At 43.3% G+C, this 19269-nt stretch overlaps 1 gene segment (V, D, J or C); it reads right to left on the bottom strand.

Moving 5' to 3' along the window:
* The window catches only part of LOC307202011 (T cell receptor alpha chain MC.7.G5-like), a 139793-nt gene extending 130263 nt beyond the window's left edge, over nucleotides 1-9530 (bottom strand). The window contains exons 1-2 of the C gene segment in view: nucleotides 9260-9530; nucleotides 8008-8311 (exon numbers count right to left, since the gene is read on the bottom strand).
* Between the last annotated feature and the right edge of the window lie 9739 nt (nucleotides 9531-19269).

Raw genomic sequence — 19269 nt, 5'->3', positions numbered from 1 at the left:
GCACAGAAATACATAGCAGAGTCCGTCAGTGTGCTGGCAGGTTTCTCCATGCTGTAAGTCTTGTCTGTCTTGTGCTCGGCTTTGAAGCCAAGAAGAGCCCCATCTGCTTGAGGGTCATAGCTACTCAGGAAAAGCTTGGGAGGTTGGCCTGGATGCTGAATGTACCAGAATAGAGCATAGGGAGTCCCTTTGTAGGAACAGTTGAGCGAGATACCCTCTCCTTGGGTGACATGCACGATGCCTTCTGTTTGGTCCACTGACTGTCCAACACTCCCTTCTGCAGAGGATAAAAGGGCAGGAGAGATTAGGCAAGATGGGTCAACTGCAGAATTGCTCTGGGGCTTTTAGCTCCTGGTGAATCGCATACGACAAGAATGGGAAACCTGAGGCCCCCCACAATATGTTTCTGGACTCCAACTCCCATCATCCCCAGCCAGGAAGGTCAACAGCCAGGGCTGGTGGGAGCTGTAGTCCAGCAATATTTGGAGTTCTACAATTTCCCTATCCAGGAAACATAGCAATATCACATGCTGCATTGAAAGAACATTTTAACTTACTCATAGCTAGAACCCAACCCATGCCTCCTAAGGGGTCAGACTCACTGCAATGGCTTTTAAGTTAAATATTCATAGCATTGCACAGCTAAATGTATTTATTTCTGTTCTTGCTGGCTTTCTTGCATCTGAAAGGCAAATATAACTTATGACTGACTCATAAGTAAGAATATTGATTGACTCAGGTTACAGATGCGGCAGAACAAGCTTAGAATAGCTATGAAGTGGGAGAACGGATTGCAACATAGAGGATACATTTTTAAAATACTCTTAAGAACACCCTGGCAACGGAAACCTAGCACAGCAGGGATGCATTTGTTATTGTTAGTTTCCTTGCCAGGACCTTGAAGTGGTACAGTCCATTCTTTTACCTCTGGACTATACCACTTCCTTGTGTGCAAGGTCAGAATCAGCAAGTGAAGTCATAAGAATATTAAACATGAAAGTTGGGCTTCCTTGAGTTGCAGGAGAATTTATGAAGCAAATGATAAAAGTTCGAGGCAATTTAAGGTTGCAAGAAGAGAATCAACTTTCACTTACTTAAGACTGCCAGGATCAAGACAGGCCCGGTCCACAGGAGGATCATTTTTCAGGGATGAAGAAGTGCAGAATCACAGAGCAATAGGTTTCACTCCGATTCTAGGCTTGAACTGCACTACCTGAACAGACATGAGGGGATGTTCATGCCTTCCTCTTTGGTTAGTAGTTTATTTTTCAAAGCAACCAAAAGATGAGGGCTGGTAGGCCACAGGATGTGGTTAGGAGCTGGCTACAATGAGTTGGTTTTTTAAAAATGTTAAACTCCTCCGTATCTCCACCCTGTGCTTGAAATCCACTTCACAACTTTGAGATCAAGCACTGCATTTAGCTAGAACAGGGTTGGGCTGGGTTATGGCAGGCCCTTGGGTGCTTCCCCCAACCCATTCATACAACGCCAAAGATCTACCAGCTGGAGCCAGGTTCACATTAGCGTGAATGTGGTCCATAGTGATCTCCTGGGTCAACTCGGTGGCATGGTTAGAAGACCCTGTTCCCATCCATCCAATTAACACTGTAGGAATGCTCTTCAACTTTCTTCCACTTGTGAAGAAAGGAGATTCTGACCAAACATTTGGAAGCATTTTCTGATGGTAAAAGCATACCTTCCAACCTTTCTCCGATGAAAATGGGGAAGTCCCATTCCATAATGAGAATTTTACAATTTATACCCCATGTCTTACTGGGTTGCCCCAGCCATTCTGGCATCAGGGACTGGGCAGAAGAGGAATGGTGGAGACCACCTCCTCAGCCTGACTTTTCCAGAGAAGAAGACAGTTCAGAATTGCAACAGGGGTTTGAGGGAGGTCACAGCTCAGAGGCAGATGAGGGGGAAAGCTGGGAAAAAATGGGAGAGGAGAAGGACAGGGACGAGGAAATACCAGGAGGGCAACAGCTGACATACACAATGTATTTAGAAAGCATTCCAGACTCCCCCTCTCCCAGAACCTGGCGAGCCTTGAAAGTAGGAGAGCAAAGAGCTCAGAAGCAAAGGTCCTTCAGCACCACCCATATAGGAGATGATGATGAATGAGGAAGTGGGAGGAAAAGGGGGTGGAGAGTTACACAGGACAATGCCATTATTCCAAGAGGATGCATTCCAAGTGTCTCTCTGTGAATATTGAATAAAAAGCAGGTGGTAAGGTCTTTTCCTTTCCTTATTCCTTCCTGGCAACCTTCTGTGGTGGTTGTTTCCTCTGCTGCCTGATATCTGGATGGCTTTCAACATACATAAAAACATAAGAAAACATTAAACATTTAAAAAAAACCCTTCCCTATACGGGATTGCCTTCAGATGGCTTGGGGGTCAGATAACTCCACAGCCTCCAACATTTCTCCAATGAAAATAGAGCCATCTGAAGGAAAAATGGGACATTCTGGGATCAAATCAGAAACTGGGATGGCTTCTCTAAATCAGGGATGTCCCTGGAAAATAGGGACACTTGGAGGTTCTGTAAGAGCTGCTTGACAATAGAAAAGACTACCACAGAAGGTGGTGGACTCTCCTTCCTTTGAGGCTTTTAAACAGAGCTTGGATCGCTCAGGGATTTTTTTAGTTGTGATTACTGCATTGCAGGGGGTTGGACTAGATGACCCTTGGGGTCCCTTCCAACGTTATGTACTAAGCTTGGATCCTAGAACAATAGGCAGGTAGGATCCTAGAATGCAACAACTGATTGGCCTGCAGGAGAAGACCAATCAGGCTCCAGGAGGGAAGCAGAATCAGCCAATCAGACGGGATTCATTGTGTAAATAATGTGTATAAAGGCCTGAGGTTTGGGGTGGGTGGGGGGAAATCAATCACTGTTTTACAAGCTGCAATAAAGAGCATGAAATCACTGCAGGACTCCGAGTATATTTCAGCTACAGTTTCTGATTTAATGGCCTCTTATACTTTAACATTTAAATTTAACATTTAACTGCCATTTTTTGATATAGCATTATGAAAATACTTGTGAACGGATAAAAATGAGTCCAGTGGTACCTTGGGTTACAAACACCTTGGGTTACAAATGCTTCGGGTTACAAACTCCGCTAACCCAGAAGTAGTACCTGAGAATGTTGCCCCAGGATGAGGAAAAAAATCACATGGCGGCAGCGCAGGAGCAGCGGGAGGCCCCCATTAGCAAAAGCGTGCCTCAGGTTAAGAACAGTTTTGGGTTAAGAACGGACCTCCGGAATGAATTAAGTTCATAACCTGAGGTGCCACTGTACACAAAACGTGAATGACCCAGGGCAATGACAGCAAATAAACAAATGAAGATGTAGGGGGTCTGTTTCTGGCAAAGGGAAGAAACTCTGCAGGAATCAGCTGTCTGTGCTATGAGAGTGTGCAGTGCCGGATTTATGTATAAGCTAAACAAGCTATAGCTTAGGGCCCCGCTCTCTTGGGAGGCCCCCCCAAAATTCACTATTAATATACTTCTTCTTAATTGTATTTCAGTTCAACAATTACTTTGATAAAATACATATTTTGTTATGAGCAAATGGCTTTAGATACCTGTTAGGTCCATAAATTACCATATAGCATATATTCAGCACAAAATACAGCCACAATTTGTTGTTGACAAAGGACAGCTGGACATATAAAGGGCCCCATTGCCTTCAGTAGCTGAGGGTCTCATCAAACCTAAATCCGGCCCTGAGAGTGTGGAGATCTTTAGCAAATGAATGGATGGCGCCACTTTGTGGTGCATGATGCTCACTGCATGCAGAGGCTTCTCCAAGAATAGAGAGAACGTCAATCCAAAACAAAGACCAAATGTTGGGTGTCCCCTCTCCACCAGAAAAAAGCCTTTGATCTGCCAATATCAGGGCTGCTGATGTCATTGGTACAGTTAAAAAAAAATTGGCATGCCTTTTCTTCTAAAACTTCCTCATATGGGAGTTTCTTTAGCCATTTGGATCACTTAAATTGCCTTTTCCCAAACCTTTCCCAGCTTCACAGTGTCCCTTTTGACCAAAACTGTCATTCTTTCCCCGCTAAGCTGAAATGCCCCAAATGCTGTACCCTTTCATTATACGGAGATGGAGTGAAAGCAGAAATAACTATTAGCTTTAAAGGGAGAATTTCATCAATATATGAGTATGACAATGCTGAATCAGTTTGTAAAAGTCTTGTTATATATATATGTTGGTTGCAGTCAGACTGACCATGGCCCCAGGGGCAGAGAAATAAGTCAGACTTTTACCTTAACACCTGGTAAAAAACAAACCCTGACTTATTTGATATGTATTTCATGAGGCACTGCTAAATCAGTAAAATGTGCTACTATGTGGTAGGTGTATTTGATGCATATTTTAAAACAAACTCATGTCTTGCAGGTTCCCACTAAATGTGATTTTATTTAGTACTAATTAGATGTGAATGTTCTTTACGATAAACCCTCTTCACTTCTAGAAAAAGAATATTCCCATTCTTTGGGCTGATCTTGGATAGGACCATTTTATGTTCTGAGGTAACATCTAACCATGCATTGTGGATCTATAATGGCAAGTCGCCACTTGGTTCTTTGTTTTTCTGCAACGTAAAATGTTTTGACTACTCACGAAAAGCACAAAAAAATGTGGGGGTGGTAAAAATCAATAATAGGTCTATGCTTCAAGATTCTATGCATGCCTAGTTGGAATCAACTCACTTTCAGGTGAATGTGCAAAGGATTGCAGCTCTGGATCTCTGACTATATTCTGAATGTCCCTGTTCCATTCTGTCTCATTTGCACCTGCATGTTTTTGCTCTGCTTCTCCATTGGCCCACATCACTGTGTCGCTCACGGCACAGAAATAGACAGCAGAGTCATTCAGCTGGCTGTCAGTCTTCTCCATGTTGAAGGTCCCCTCGTCTTTCTTGTCTTTCTTCTGCTCAGCTTTGAAGCCAAGAAGAGACCCATCTGCTCGTGGGTCATAGCTACTCAGGAAAAGCTTGAGAGGTTGGCCTGGATGCTGAATGTACCAGAACAGATAGTAGACACTCCCTTGGTAGGAACAGTTGAGAAAGATCCTTTCTCCTTGGGCAACATACACAGTGCCTTCTGATTGGTCCACTGACTGTCCAACACTCTCTTCTGCAGAGAAGAAAAGGGCAGGAGAGATTAGGTGAGATGGATAGATGGATGTGTGGGTGAGCTGATGGTCAAGAACAGAATTGCTCTGGAGATCTTAGTTCCTGGTGCATCATATACAACAAGGACGGGGAACCTGTGGCCCCCACATGTTGCTGTACTCCAACTTCCATCAGCCCCAGCCAGCATGGTCATCAGTGAGGGTTGATGGGAGCTGTAGTCCAGCAACCTCTGAAGTGCCCCCATGAATGAGACACAGCAATAGCACAGATTTTTGTCCTTAACCAACTTTGGCCCATGGGAAAAACTCAAAGCAACTTTAAACATCTGGTGCCCTCCAGATGTTTTGAACAACAGTGCACATCAGTCTCAGCTGCATGAAGGCTATCATTTTGTGGAAGGTTGATCTTTGGAGTTAGAATATCGATTGACTCTTGCTGTTGGTTACAGACACAGCAGAAAAAGATTAGACTAGCAACGAGGCAGTAGAACTGATGACAACTGAGACAACATATTTCTGAATGCTCCCCTTAGAAACACCCCATCAGTGGAATAATAGCATCACAGGAATACATTTTGTTGTTGTTTTCCTTGCCAGGACCCTGAAGTGCTACAGTCCATTTTTTTACCTCTGGAATATAGCATTTCGTGGTTTGCAAGTTCGGAATCAGCAAGTGAAGCCATAAATGTAAAAGTCTTGTGTTGTAAGAGAATCTAGGAAGTAAAAAAAGGCGTCAAGACAATTTTTAGGCTGTGGGTAATGAATTGACCTTCACTTACTTAAGACTGCCAGGATCAAGACAGGCCAGGTCCACAGGAGAGACATTTTTCTGGGATGAAGAAGGGAAGAATCACAGAGGAATTTCCATTCAATCCACTTCTAGGCTTGAACCGCACAATATGAGCAGACTTGATGACATGAAGTTCATGCCTTCCTCTTTGGCAAGTGTTTATTTTTCAAAGGAACCTAAACTTGAGGTCTGGTAGACCACAGGATGTGGTTAGGAGCTGACTACAACTATAGTATTTTCCTCTCTCTCTTAAAGCTGAACTTGCTCAGTATCTCCATCTCATGGTTGAAATCCAGACCACAATTTCAAGATGAACAAATTGGCTAGAACAGAGTCTTGCAAGCTTATAAGAGCCACTTGTCTGCTTCCCAACCTTTAACCCAAAAATCTAACAGCTGGAGCCAGGTTCACAATAGTGACTCGGATAGGAAAACCTTCTCTTAGAACTATGGAGAAGGTTGTCTCTGAGCACACGCTCAGCCCAGGAATTTGCTTTCAATACCAGAGCTGAGCTCATGGTCCTTTCCCGCAATAATCCCCCTCTTGTTTGATCTCAGCTGTGTGAAGAAGAAGGAGGAGGAGGAGGATCAACTGAAATCATGAAGGCAGCAATCCTAGGCACAAGAAGCTGTAGGAAAGCAAGCTGCTGTAAATTAAGACAGCATCTGTATTTTTTGCTCTATAAGACTCACTTTTCCCCTCCTAAAAAGTAAGGGGAAATTTGTGTGCGTCTTATGGAGTGAATGTAGGGTGCGCAGCTATCCCAGAAACCAGAACAGCAAGAGGGATTGCTACTTTCACCGTGCAGCGATCCCTCTTGCTGTTCTGGCTTCTGAGATTCAGAATATTTTTTTTCTTGTTTTCCTCCCCCAAAAACTAGGTGCACCTTGTGGTCTGGTGCGTCTTATAGAGCGAAAAATATGGTGCACCAGATCTGCTGCCCTGCTTAACACCACAGAGGGGAAACTATCCTTTGAAATTACTGTATGTTGCCAGGTCATGTGACCAACTAGAATGGGCTCCAGGGATCCATCTGAAGTTCTTCCACTACACAACTAGACTGCCCCTTTTGGGGGGCTTACATCTGCCAGCTGAGCTGGGACGAGCAAATTACACCAGTGTATCTTTGGCTGTGTCGGGGTTGGGGACTTAATGTCAGCTGAGCCATGAATAAGTCAACTGAGCCAGAGATCTGATGTATCCTAAACTGTTCATCCTGGTGGATCTTGCCACAGGATTCCCCTATTAAGCATTTGGGTAGATCACCAGAGGGAAAGTTTTGCCACACTTTGGTGCTGTGGTGTAATTTTTGTTGTTATGGTTTGATTTTCCAGACATTTATTTTGTGATTTATTGTATTTTTATCTTTACATTTACATTCCATTCCATTCTATTATAAATATTACATATTCCATATTTTAAGTTGAATCCCACTCTAGGACTGGTTTCACTGAAGAGTGGATTATATAGCTTCCCCCCAAAATAAAGTGTTTCAACAGTGAAAGCTTCTATGTTTTTGTTTTTCTCCAAACAATTTATGGAACTATCAAATTGAATTGAAATTACAAACGAATGTAGCAATGATTAGGTCTAGACTCAGTCATACTGAGAATAAATCATCTTTAATTTAATTTAAGCAAGGCTTAATTTAATCATTACATTTCAATGGCCTATGAATAAATCTGGATCTGACCCATGGACTTCAACTTTTTATATTTAAAGTCCAAATCTTTGTTTTTAAAAGGAGTTTTGTTTTGTTTTGATGGACTAACGAGATTCTAAATCCTTAATATTTCTGGTGAGACTTGAAAGCTAGAAATTTCAATTCTAACATCCCATATCAAATGGTTGGGGTGCTCTTCAAAGACCTGAATATAGCAATGTCTGTAACAGCGTCCTTTATTCTCTCTCTGTGTGCGTTTAAATTACATTAGGAAAACATGCACTTGGATTTTTGGCAAGCAAATGTAAGACTTGGCTTGAGAATTTGTCCTCAGAACTGTTTCAGTGCCCACTCAGCACCCTTGTGTCTCTTTTTGTATAGTGCACAGTCAAGGCTGACACACTGTGCCACTCAAAGCGCAGTAATACACAGCCTCATCCTGGAGAGAGACTCCTTCAATTGTCAGAGGAACAGTACGCTTTATGATATCCAAACTGGCAGAAAACTTCTCTTCAGCCTTTGGATTGTTTTCGGCTTTGGTAGCACGCAAGAGGATCTGGAGTCTTCTGTCGGCATACTGACGATACCAGAAAAGAGTTGGGAATGAGTCTCCACTTGCGAATTTACAATCGAAAGTTACCACCTGCCCCTCTAGAGATTCCATCTGTCTCTGTGACTGAGACACTGAATCAGTTTGAGAGATACCTATAAAACAGAAATTGAGAAACAAAATTAGACCTTTCTTTCTTTCTTTCCTTCCTTCCTTCCTTCCTTCCTTCCTTCCTTCCTTCCTTCTGAAAGAATAACCTTCTGAATCATCAACTGAACTATCTTCTTCTTCTTCATTTTAGTTTAAGGTTTCTGAGTATATTGTCATTTCCCCCAATTTTTGTGTCAGTATACATCTCACAACCCTGAGATTAAGAGAGCCTCATATTCTACCAATGGATCCATCCCAAGGCTAATCCCAAAGCTAAGGTCTGTAGGGACGTAGAATAATGTAAGTTTACATCTTATCTTTCTTTAACAGTCCACTTTGAAAAAAATTGGCACATACAGTCACTTAGGCCAACATCTGTAAAAATGAGGTACATTGGGCTGTATTCATTGATAGTGATACTCAGAGTAGACCCACTGAAATTAATATTATTCATATTTCTGTCTGTCCAGCTGTTTCTCTCTCTCTCAACCCATCCTATTAAGATTTCTAAAATTACCCAAATCTTAGCCTTTTATTCAGTTAGAGAAGACCTATTAAAATTAATGAACCTAAGTTAGTCATATCTGTTATTTTCAAAGCCTCCATTCTGATTAGGACTAAAATTAGATTCAGTGCTAAGTATTCCTCTGATTTTTAAAATTGATTATTTTTATTCAAATCCTCACCTTCCGAAACAGGATAGGAACACAACATTTTGTTTTCAATTCTTAAACTTGAAACTTTTACAGTGCCCAGGCTAAGGTAACTTATGTCTAAATCACATTCAGCTGTCAATATATCTCTTTGTAGACTTGACTTGTACAGTCAAAATATGTACGTCTTTGGATAGCGAGGGACTCCAGCCATAGGATTGTGAACTGGGTGGTATTGTTACTGAGAAACTTGGAAGATTATCTAATCAATGCTACAGCAGCACCCAAGAGAAATATTACCTAGTTTTGGAAGGAGAAGGAACGCCACCAAAACAGTCAAGCACAATTGCATTTTAGAACAGGATACCCTCTTGTTGATGCTTCCAAACAGTGGCTGAGGTCCTCTCCCTCGTTCCTTGTATTTTAAAAGTTCTCTGGTGAGGCAAACTCCATCTGTAGTCTGCCTCATCTGTTTCCTGCCCTGCTGTGATGCTGGCTCATTGCTGTCAATCATCTTTTGAATGCTGACGTATATTCAAATTGAAAGTTAGGTCAATCTGCGAATAGACGTGTGAAGCTCTGGGTTGCACTCTAGTGGTGAAAAATAATATTTCTTTCTTTTAAAAAAGCAGCTAAGGGAACTGTGTTAAGTAGAACAAAAATGCAAGGTGCCAGTGTGGTGTAGTGGTTAAGAGCGGTAGTCTCCTAATCTGGGGAACCGGGTTCGCATCTCTGCTCCTCCACATGCAGCTGCTGGGTGACCTTGGGCCAGTCACACTTCTCTGAAGTCTCTCAGCCCCACTCACCTCACAGAGTGTTTGTTGTGGGGGAGGAAGGGAAAGGAGAATGTTAGCTGCTATGAGACTCCTTCGGGTAGTGATAAAGTGGGATATCAAATCCAAACTCTTCTTCTCTTCGTCTTCTCATCGTTTGTTGTGGATTTAAAATGAACTCTCTCAAATAGCATCAGCAATATTCAGCACAAAAATGACCCGTAATTTTTTAAAAAAATGAGAAAGAAACCATGGTTGTCCCCCTCAGACCACACATATGGCTTCTCTCAAATAAATGTATGGTTGTGGTTCGAGGACCCGATCCTCGCAAAGTGGAATGAATACACAAGGACATGTGATTTAAGGTTAATGGGCAAGAAAAGGCCACAACTTTATTGATTACAGCAAGTGAAAAGGTATTGGTTTAGGCATTGGATTACGTCAGCTGACTCCACCCCCTCAGAGAGGGGTGAGTCTAAAACAGGGGGGTTTATTCACCAGTAGGTGGAGCCTGTTGATGCTAATCCAACTATAAACTCTCCCCTGATGTCACCGAGGGTCGTGCCATGGCCTCCTGCCACGCAGGCATCGGACAGAATACACGACCGCCGGATTCCTTTAACGGAATACCCAAAAACTGAAGGCGCAGGCGATGGCCACCAATACCACGAAGGTTGTGACGATTGCTACGAGGTAGGTGAAAAAACCAAAAAGCCAAATGGAAAAATTCCTACTAGGCCCCCCCGGACAACCAGGGCGACCAACCTAAGGTCCATAGCAAGGCCAAAGAAAACTGAGACCCTGAGCTCTAAGGGAGTGGAGGGTGGGTGACTCACGACGGGACGATGAAGAGTGAGGCCGGGGGAGCTGGCGGCGCAGCAATTTAGGCTGCTGTACACGCCCCCTCGGAGGCACCTGGTTGGGTGCCTGCCGGTGGGCGTGGGCACCAGCCAGGTGAGTGGGAAGCAGGGGGCTAACGCCCCTGCTAGAGGCGGAGCTCGGCTCCCGCCCACAACTACTCCCCTCTTCCAGGAAGAGAGTCCTTTTTGTGTGTCTTTTTAAGGTGATGAGACTTATTTGTGAAGCATCTATTTCATCAAGCTACCATAGCAGGTTTCTAAGTTGGGAGCCAGAATCTGTGAATGGCTTTGACAGTGGTGCTATAAATCGGTTATGTAAATCATAGAATCACAGAATGTTAGACTTGGAAGGGACCCAAGGGCCATCTAGTCCAACCCTCTGCAATGCAGAAATCTCAGTTAGAACATCCATGTCAGATGGCCACCCAACCTTTCCTTAAAAACCTCCAAGTCCACCACCTCTCATGGGAGTCTGTTCCACTGCGGAACAGCTCTGATCGTCAGAACGTTTTCCAAATGTTTAGTCGGAATCTCCTTTCTTGTAACTTGAAGCCCTCATGAACCCTAGTAAACTGCATTCAAACCAGAAGTCAGTCTGTTTATACATCCAGTCTCATCAAGCAGATACCCTTGGCTCATTCATTGCCTCCGTCAGATTAACCTACCTCACAGGGTGGTTGTGGGGATAAAATAAGGAGGAGCAGAAGCCTGTACTTTAAAATTCAGATTGTTTGAATTTGACATCATCTATATTTGCAGACTGAGCATTAGAAAAGTGCTCCAGACTTACCATGTGGACATGCACACAATAATTCTATACAATGATTGATGAGTTTCATAAATATATTTTCCTACTAAGGTTTTTAGCTTTGTCTGAAATATGTCTTTATTATGAATTATGATAAATTGCATCTTTTACATGTCACATAGGTCCCTTCGTGCACACACGCCTAAATTGATGGGGCTGCCTGCCAAGTTGATGGGTGTGTGTACCAAATAATGTGATTGATTAGACTTACCTGCTTCAACCCTTTTTTTATTTAAGTTGGCACCCCTGACATGTCAGCTCATCATATCAGTATAGTTCACGCAAATGATTTGCTTCTGGTGACAACACTGTGATTTGTATATTCACTGATCACCAAGGAAGACTCCTGGTGAATTGAAATGCACCTGGTCTTTAGCGTAAATGTTACCGTTGTTGCTTTTGTGATTCTAATGACTGCATAATTCCATTCATATTTTTATATGTGCTTATATGTTGGGAGAGATTAAAGTTCAGTTCTGTTTTATATAAATTCCGGGAGCAATCCCTATCCAGATGTGTAGATGTTGATGTGTTTCAATCTCTTTCCCTGTTAATTTTAAATGGTTGGATCAGTTGTTTTTAATTATAGAACTCTAGAGTTGTAATGAACCCGCAATGTTATCTAGTCCAACCCTCTGAAATGCAGGAATCTCAACACATGGTCCCCATCCAGTTTGAAACCATACTGGACCAGATAGGGAGGAATTAGGGCAGATCCTAAACCTGTTCATAGGTCCGTATTGCCAGGTCATGTGACTCAGCTGAAAAAGCTTTGGATTGCCCCTTAAGTGGGCTTCAGAAAACTCCATTATGAACCTCACCTCTAATTAGGAATTTGATTCACCTCAGCTTTCAAGGCACACCTTGCCAAGTGAACCAAAAGACAGCCACCCTCCAAAATTCACGTTTCACTGAGTTTTGAAATGGATGTCTCCAACCGTGTAACATGTACAAAAATGCATGTATTGGGGTAAAGTGTGTAAACAGACGCATCTTAATGCAAACAACATTGCCTTGGAAGGTGGTGGACTCTCCTTCCCTGGAGGTTTTCAAGCAGAAGTTGGATGGCCATCTCTTAAGGATTATTTAGCTGTGATTCCTGCATTGCAGTGGGGTGAAGTGGGTGATCCTTGGAGGGTCCTGTCCAAATCTAGTTCTATGATTCTGTGACTTAGAAAGACATCATTATATTGGGGGGAATTGCTTTACAAAAATGTGTGTATCAGGCAAAATGGCATTCACCCCAGCTCAGAGAAGAGGACTGAAGAGCCCCTCCCTCTGCAAGTTTCTGTTCAGCTTCCCTTGTGTTTCTCAACACTGTGTCTATCACTGCACAGTAGTAGACGCCAGCATCTCCCATCTCCACCTCGCTGATGGAGAGGTTTGTAGAGGTGCTGGTTCTGTCAATGTCCATCACCCAACGTTCTTGTTCCTTCGTATATAAGCCATTGATGATTGAGTGAGGAGCCTTGTCCTGACTCTGTTTGTACCAAAAGAGCCCATTGTAAGAAGAGATTCCGTGGTTACAGGAGATCTGCGCTGTTCCTCCTAGGGGGACGGAGACTTCTGGGGGCTGTGAAATATCTCCAAAGGTTGCTCTGCCTGGAAGAAATCGCCATCATTCCATGACTAATCTTTCTGTTCTTCCACTTATTTTTTTCTCTCTCTGTTCCACCTTTCCTTCTTTCCTGTTTTCGTTCTCAAGCCTTCACACACCTCCTGTAGCCCCCCTCTCACTCATCCATTGTGAACATGGTTCACCTCTCATTTGCCCTTCCTTTATTTCTTACCTTCCTCCTCCTTGATTTTCATTCCTTCATTTCATGAAGGCTTGTATGCCCCCCCCCCCCCCGATTTGGATTAATTAATAGCAATGCTAATAATAATTTCTGAAACTAATAATAACTAGCCGTCATGCCCCTAGAAATAGTCATTGCGCCATCTGGAAGAGTTCTGTTGCAAGTCTAACAATATTTGCCATTCTGGTAGTGCTGGTTATGTAAAAACTAAGGCAGAACTACTGGAGCTACTCATCATCTTACCATTAATTGCAATGGCACTACTCCTATTAGTATGGGTATTTATTAAGCAGCAAATTAAGGGAATGTGAGTTTGCAGCAATGGATGAGAGCATAAGGGTGAGCAGCTGGGGTGTTGATTTTCTAAGGAATAATTTTCTAAGAAATTCCTCACTTACATAGAAGTAGTAGTCCAAGCAGATGCTTCCACTTAGCTAGCCAGGCTCTTGAGACCACCGTGAAGGTCATGTATGCTTCCGGTGAAGTGTGGTCCTCCTTCCAGAGGGCTCTGTAATGCAGAAGAGAAACAGTGGCTCCCAGATCCTACGGCTCAACTATGCTGCTGTTCCCTCTCTTCTGAGTGCAAGTTCAAAAGTAGAGAGTTTGTGGTTATCTTAAGACAGTCAGAGAAACCACAACTTGTGTCTTCTTTGAGAAAACAGTACTCTCTTGTGCTTTCCAGTGGGGAGAAAAATATCGAGCTTGGTTATGCAAAAGAAAAAAGAAGAAGAAAAGATGCTTTAGGCTGCAACAATCATTTTCTGTTCTATAAAATTGCTTAGCACATTTTTTTTTAAATAATATTTTATGGCTGGGATAGGGACATGGATTATCCAAATGTTCATAATAGAATGATAGAATTGTAGAGTTGGAAGGGAGCATGCGAAGCTCCCCATTCAATGCCCTGCAACGCAGGAATCTTTTGCCCAAGGTGGGGCTCAAACCCACAACCCTGAGATTAAGAGTCCCATACTCTGCTGACTGAACTAATTCCATCTGCCCCATTCATCATAGACCAATGGTAATGGATGATGGGAGCTGGAGTCCAGCAACAATGGAATGGTTGCAGGTTTCCCCATTCTATGGAATTAAGAGTTTGGATATGTCTCAAGCTCGGGGCTGCCTAGCCTGTTATAGGCTGTCATGGGCTCTGACACTGGGTGGTGGGCACGTGGGCCAAAGGAAGCCCCTCCAAGTGATGAAACTGCTTTATGTCCCCTTCTTTCATGTGTTCAAAATAGATCACAGGTGAGGCAACCTTGTTCTGTGGCCTGTCCTACCTGCTTCTTGCCAATTTACGATGCGCATTCATTGCCTTGAGTCAGAGGGTTTGAATAAAGAGGTAAATTAGGTCTTGGTTGCCCTCTTGTGGACAGAATTGTGAAACCATGAAAACTGTTCAGTAGGAGGTGACAGATACAGGGCACATCTGCTTCCCACACTGAAAACTAAACAAAAACAAAAAATTCAGGGCCAGCCCTCCCATTGGACAAGGTGAGCCCCTTGCCTCAGGTCAAAGATCTGGAGAAATGGAAGACTGATGCCATTTTGCTTACTCACAACTGCCCTCCAGTCCAGTCCGCTCCCTTGAAGATGGACTGGCAGGGGATAGGTGCCACCTTCTGCTTTTTTTAGTTGACATATGTCTGTCTCTTTCCCTATAAAGAAGGCTGATCACCAAAGAATTGATGCTTTTGCATTATGGTGCTGAAGGAGACTCTTGAGACCAGAGCACGCCAGGCACTCCTGTCTTCCACTGCCTCCCACAGTTTGGTCAAACTTATGTTGGTAGCTTCGAGAACACTGTCAAACCATCTCGTCCTCTGTCGTCCCCTTCTCCTTGTGCCCTCCATCTTTCCTCTTCTCATGAGGTGGCCAAAGTATTGGAGCCTCAGATTCAGGATCTGTCCTTCCAGTGAGCACTCGGGCCTGAATTCTCTAAGAATGGATAGGTTTGATCTTCTTGCAGTCCATGGGACTCTCAAGAGTCTCTTCCAGCACCATAATTCAAAAGCACCAATTCTTCAGCGATCAGCCTTCTTTATGGTCCAGCTCTCACTTCCATACATCACTACTGGGAAAACCATAGCTTTAACTATACAGACCTTTGTTGGCAAGGTGATGTCTCTGCCTCAGCCTCATCATCCTCATCATCACATCACATCATAGAGACATCAGCAGAGATATCTAAACTTATCTGTATGCATTTTTAGCAAAATTGTAAAAATGGGGGGGGGGGCTGATACATGCACTTTGGTATGTCATTTCAACTAATATTTGCATTTTTAGGTGCACTTTATCTCAGTAGATGCATTTAGTACAGTACATTACTTGGCTGGAAAATTCCTTTTGCAAAATTTGGATCGGCTTGAATTTGGAAGGGTGGCTGTGTTTCAGTTCTTGCACTGTTTTGGAAAGTGTGAATAAGTAGGTTAGCCTGTAGATGCAAATAATCCCCCCCTTCCATCCCTACTCCCAGATATGTGTGGTTGCTACAAAGTTGCTACAAAGGTCATCAGTCTTCATGCAGATCTGGGCTCATTTCCCCTTGCAAATTTTTGCTCTGCTTATCCACTGACTGACTTCACTGTGTCACTCACAGCACAGAAATAGACAGCAGAGTCATTCAGCTGGCTGGCAGATTTCTCCATGTTGAAGCTCATATCGTTTTTATCATGCTTGGCTTGGAAGTTGTGGCTGAGTCCCTCGCCAGAGCTGGTACCATCTCCTAAATCAGTCAAAAAGATCCTTGGAGGTTTTCCAGGAGGCTGAATGTACCAGAAAAGATAGTAGACATTTTTGTCATAAACACAATCAAGAGAGATTCTTGCTCCTTGGTTGACAATCATGGTTCTTTCTTTCTGGGTTACTTTCTGTCCAAAACTCCCTTCTGTAAAGAAGATAATGGCAGAAGAGATTGTGTTAGATGGAGAGATGGATGGAGCAAAGCCCATAGATTCCCTTATCTACCTGACTTGGAGAATCTTGATCACCTGAGGATACATGAAGGGGGGAAGATCTCTTCCAATGATGGGGAAATGAATCACTTACTTAAGGCTGAGATGATGATGAGCAGAACCAAGGCACAAAGGAGGGGCATTTTCCTGGATCAAGAAACAGCAAGAAATTGGTCAGGACTCTGATGCTAGTTGTGAGCAGTTTATGGGCTTGGCTCCACAAACACAGCTGTATGAAATGATTTGATGAAATGTGGGTGACTCCTTCCTCTTGGTAAGTAATGTCAAAAAAGCAACTTGAGATAAAAGAACAGGATGTGGTTTGTGGTCTAGGTACCAATGTGTGCTATTGAATGGGAACTCGATATCTCAATATTTTATAAGTAGAGTAGAGTAGAGGTTGCTTGATATTGCCACCTTCTGTTTGAAAGCCACATGACAGCTTCAAGACCTAGAACACTTAACAAAATATACAGTATGGGACCCCAAATTTAAACTTTCCAGTCCATCACCCAAAGGATAAAAAAGCAGTTTCCCCTCTCTTTCCCTCTCTTTAATAAAGTCTGAAATTTCCTTCTTACAGCCTTGTGTTGCAGGATTTTCTTAGTGATGAATAGATAAGTCTATGGTCTTTATCAATTTCACATGTGTTTGTTCACTAGATTGTCCCATCATTAATGTACTTATTTATAAGATTTCTGACCTGACTGGCACCAAATAACCCTCAGGTGGGTGATTGGAATACAATTAAAAAGAAGTAAAAGGGAAAAAGGACATAAAACACTAAAACTCTGCTGGAATGTAGCTGACTCTAGCAAGGGTAAGAGGAGTGTCATGGATAGCTCAGTTGGCTATCCATGTGGTGCTGATAATGCCAATGTTGCAGGTTCGATCCCCATATGGGACAGCTGCATTGCAGGGTGTCAGGGGCTGGACTGAGGAGGAATGGTGGGGACCGCCCCCCTTCTCCTGAAACTTCCCAAGAACAGGAGGACAGTATTGATTTAGAACAGTGGTTTGCAGAAGGGCATAGTTCAGAGGCTGCAGAGGGGTTGTTGTTGTTTAGTCATTTAGTCATGTCCGACTAAATCTTCATGACCCCATGGACCAGAGCACGCCAGGCACTCCTGTCTTCCACTGCCTCCCACAGTTTGGTCAGACTCATGCTGGTAGCTTCGAGAACACTGTCTAACCATCTCATCCTCTGTCGTCCCCTTCCTTCTGCCCTCAATCTTTCCCAACATCAGGCTCTTTTCCAGGGACTCTTCTCTTCTCATGAGGTGGCCAAAGTATTGGAGCTGAGGGGAGAAGCTGGGAAATATTGGAAGAGGAACAGCAGGAAGAAGAAACACCAGGGAGAGACAGCTGACAGACTCTGTGTCTTTGGAAAGCATTCCTGATCCTCTCCCCTCCCAGGACCACATGAGCATTGAGGGTAGTAAAAAAGATAGCTCAGAGGCAGAAAGCTCAGATGAGCTGACGTAAGGGTGACGTAGATTAGGAGAGACGTAGGGGGTGGGACTTTACTTGGAGCAATGCCATTATTTAGGGGAGACTGCATTCCTTTGTGAAAATTGTGAAAATTGAATAAATTAATTGGTAAGAACTTTTATTGTCTATCTGCTTCTTGGCTGCCACAGGCAGAAGCATTGTATTTCCTGAAGCCTGACACAGGGGGTTGAACTAGGTGATCCTCAGGGTTCCTTCCAACTCCACAATTCTATATTATATATATGATTCCTTTAGTCCACCCAGTTTTCCCTCTGATCCATCCACCACTGCAATATTGCCCAAGACGGTTTTTTGTAGGGGAATGTGGACAGCTCCTTGCACTGCTGGACAGCTCCTCAGCTTCACTGATCAGTGGAGGTCGGGGCATGAAAGAGCCCCACCAGCTGAAAACGATTTACAGATGGTATTTAACTCCAAGTAGGCTTGGTATTTAACTCCAAGTAGGGACACAGGTGGCGCTGTGGGTTAAAGCCTCAGCGCCTAGGGCTTGCCGATTGAAAGGTCGGCGATTCGAATCCCTGCGGCGGGGTGCGCTCCCGCTGCTCGGTCCCAGCGCCTGCCAACCTAGCAGTTCGAAAGCACCTCCGGGTGCAAGTAGATAAATAGGGACCGCTTACCAGCGGGAAGGTAAACGGCGTTTCCGTGTGCGGCTCTGGCTCGCCAGAGCAGCGATGTCACGCTGGCCACGTGACCTAGAAGTGTCTCCGGACAGCGCTGGCCCCTGGCCTCTTAAGTGAGATGGGCGCACAACCCCAGAGTCTGTCAAGACTGGCCCGTACGGGCAGGGGTACCTTTTTAGGCTTGTTAAGATGTATAAGACTGAATCAGATGTAAGTGCTGGAGATGCAAGGAGGTTGAGGGAATGTTTTTTCATATGTGGTGGATTTGGAAAAGGATAAAATAGTATTGGGAAATGATCCATAATAAATTGAGGAAAGAAATGTTTAAAAGTACTTCCTAAAAAAGCAGAGTCCTTTTTGTTGGGGATAATTCAGATGGAAATTTCCAGGTGTCATAAAAGGTTATTTATATATGCCACTACTGAGGCCCATTTTATTTGTTAGCCCCAAAATGGAAAATGAGTGAGATCCAAACTAAAAAGGAATGGCAACTTAAGCTGATGGAATATGCACAGCTTGCAGACCTAACATATAGAATAAGAGAACAAGAAGAGCATACTTTTAAAGAGGATTGGAAAATGTTTATTGAATATATGGGGTGAAATCGTGTACACTTGAAAATGCTGGCAGCATTAAGATAAATTCAACAGTGTAAATAAGTTTTGATGGATGCAATAATGGAATACTGAACGGTTTAATTTATGTAAAATATGCAGGGATTTATGGTAAGTAAAATGAACAATGGAAAGAGAAGAAGGGAAGTCACTGATATTGTAAGGATGTTTAAATGAGTACTTAAAATTGTAAAACAGGAAATTTAATTAAAATTATATATATATACAAAGAGAGAGCCCCACCATCTCTGCTTTCAGAAGGGACACCCTGCTCTCCTCCTCCTCCTCTTCACCACCACCTCCCTGTGCATGAGATGATGCACTCAAGCACCACTGTGGGACTCAGAGCACAGTAGTATACAGCTTC

The sequence above is a fragment of the Podarcis cretensis genome (assembly GCF_951804945.1).
Source record: "Podarcis cretensis genome assembly, chromosome: 13".
Lineage (NCBI taxonomy): Eukaryota > Metazoa > Chordata > Lepidosauria > Squamata > Lacertidae > Podarcis > Podarcis cretensis.
This window is presented reverse-complemented; position numbering and strand designations above follow the sequence as displayed.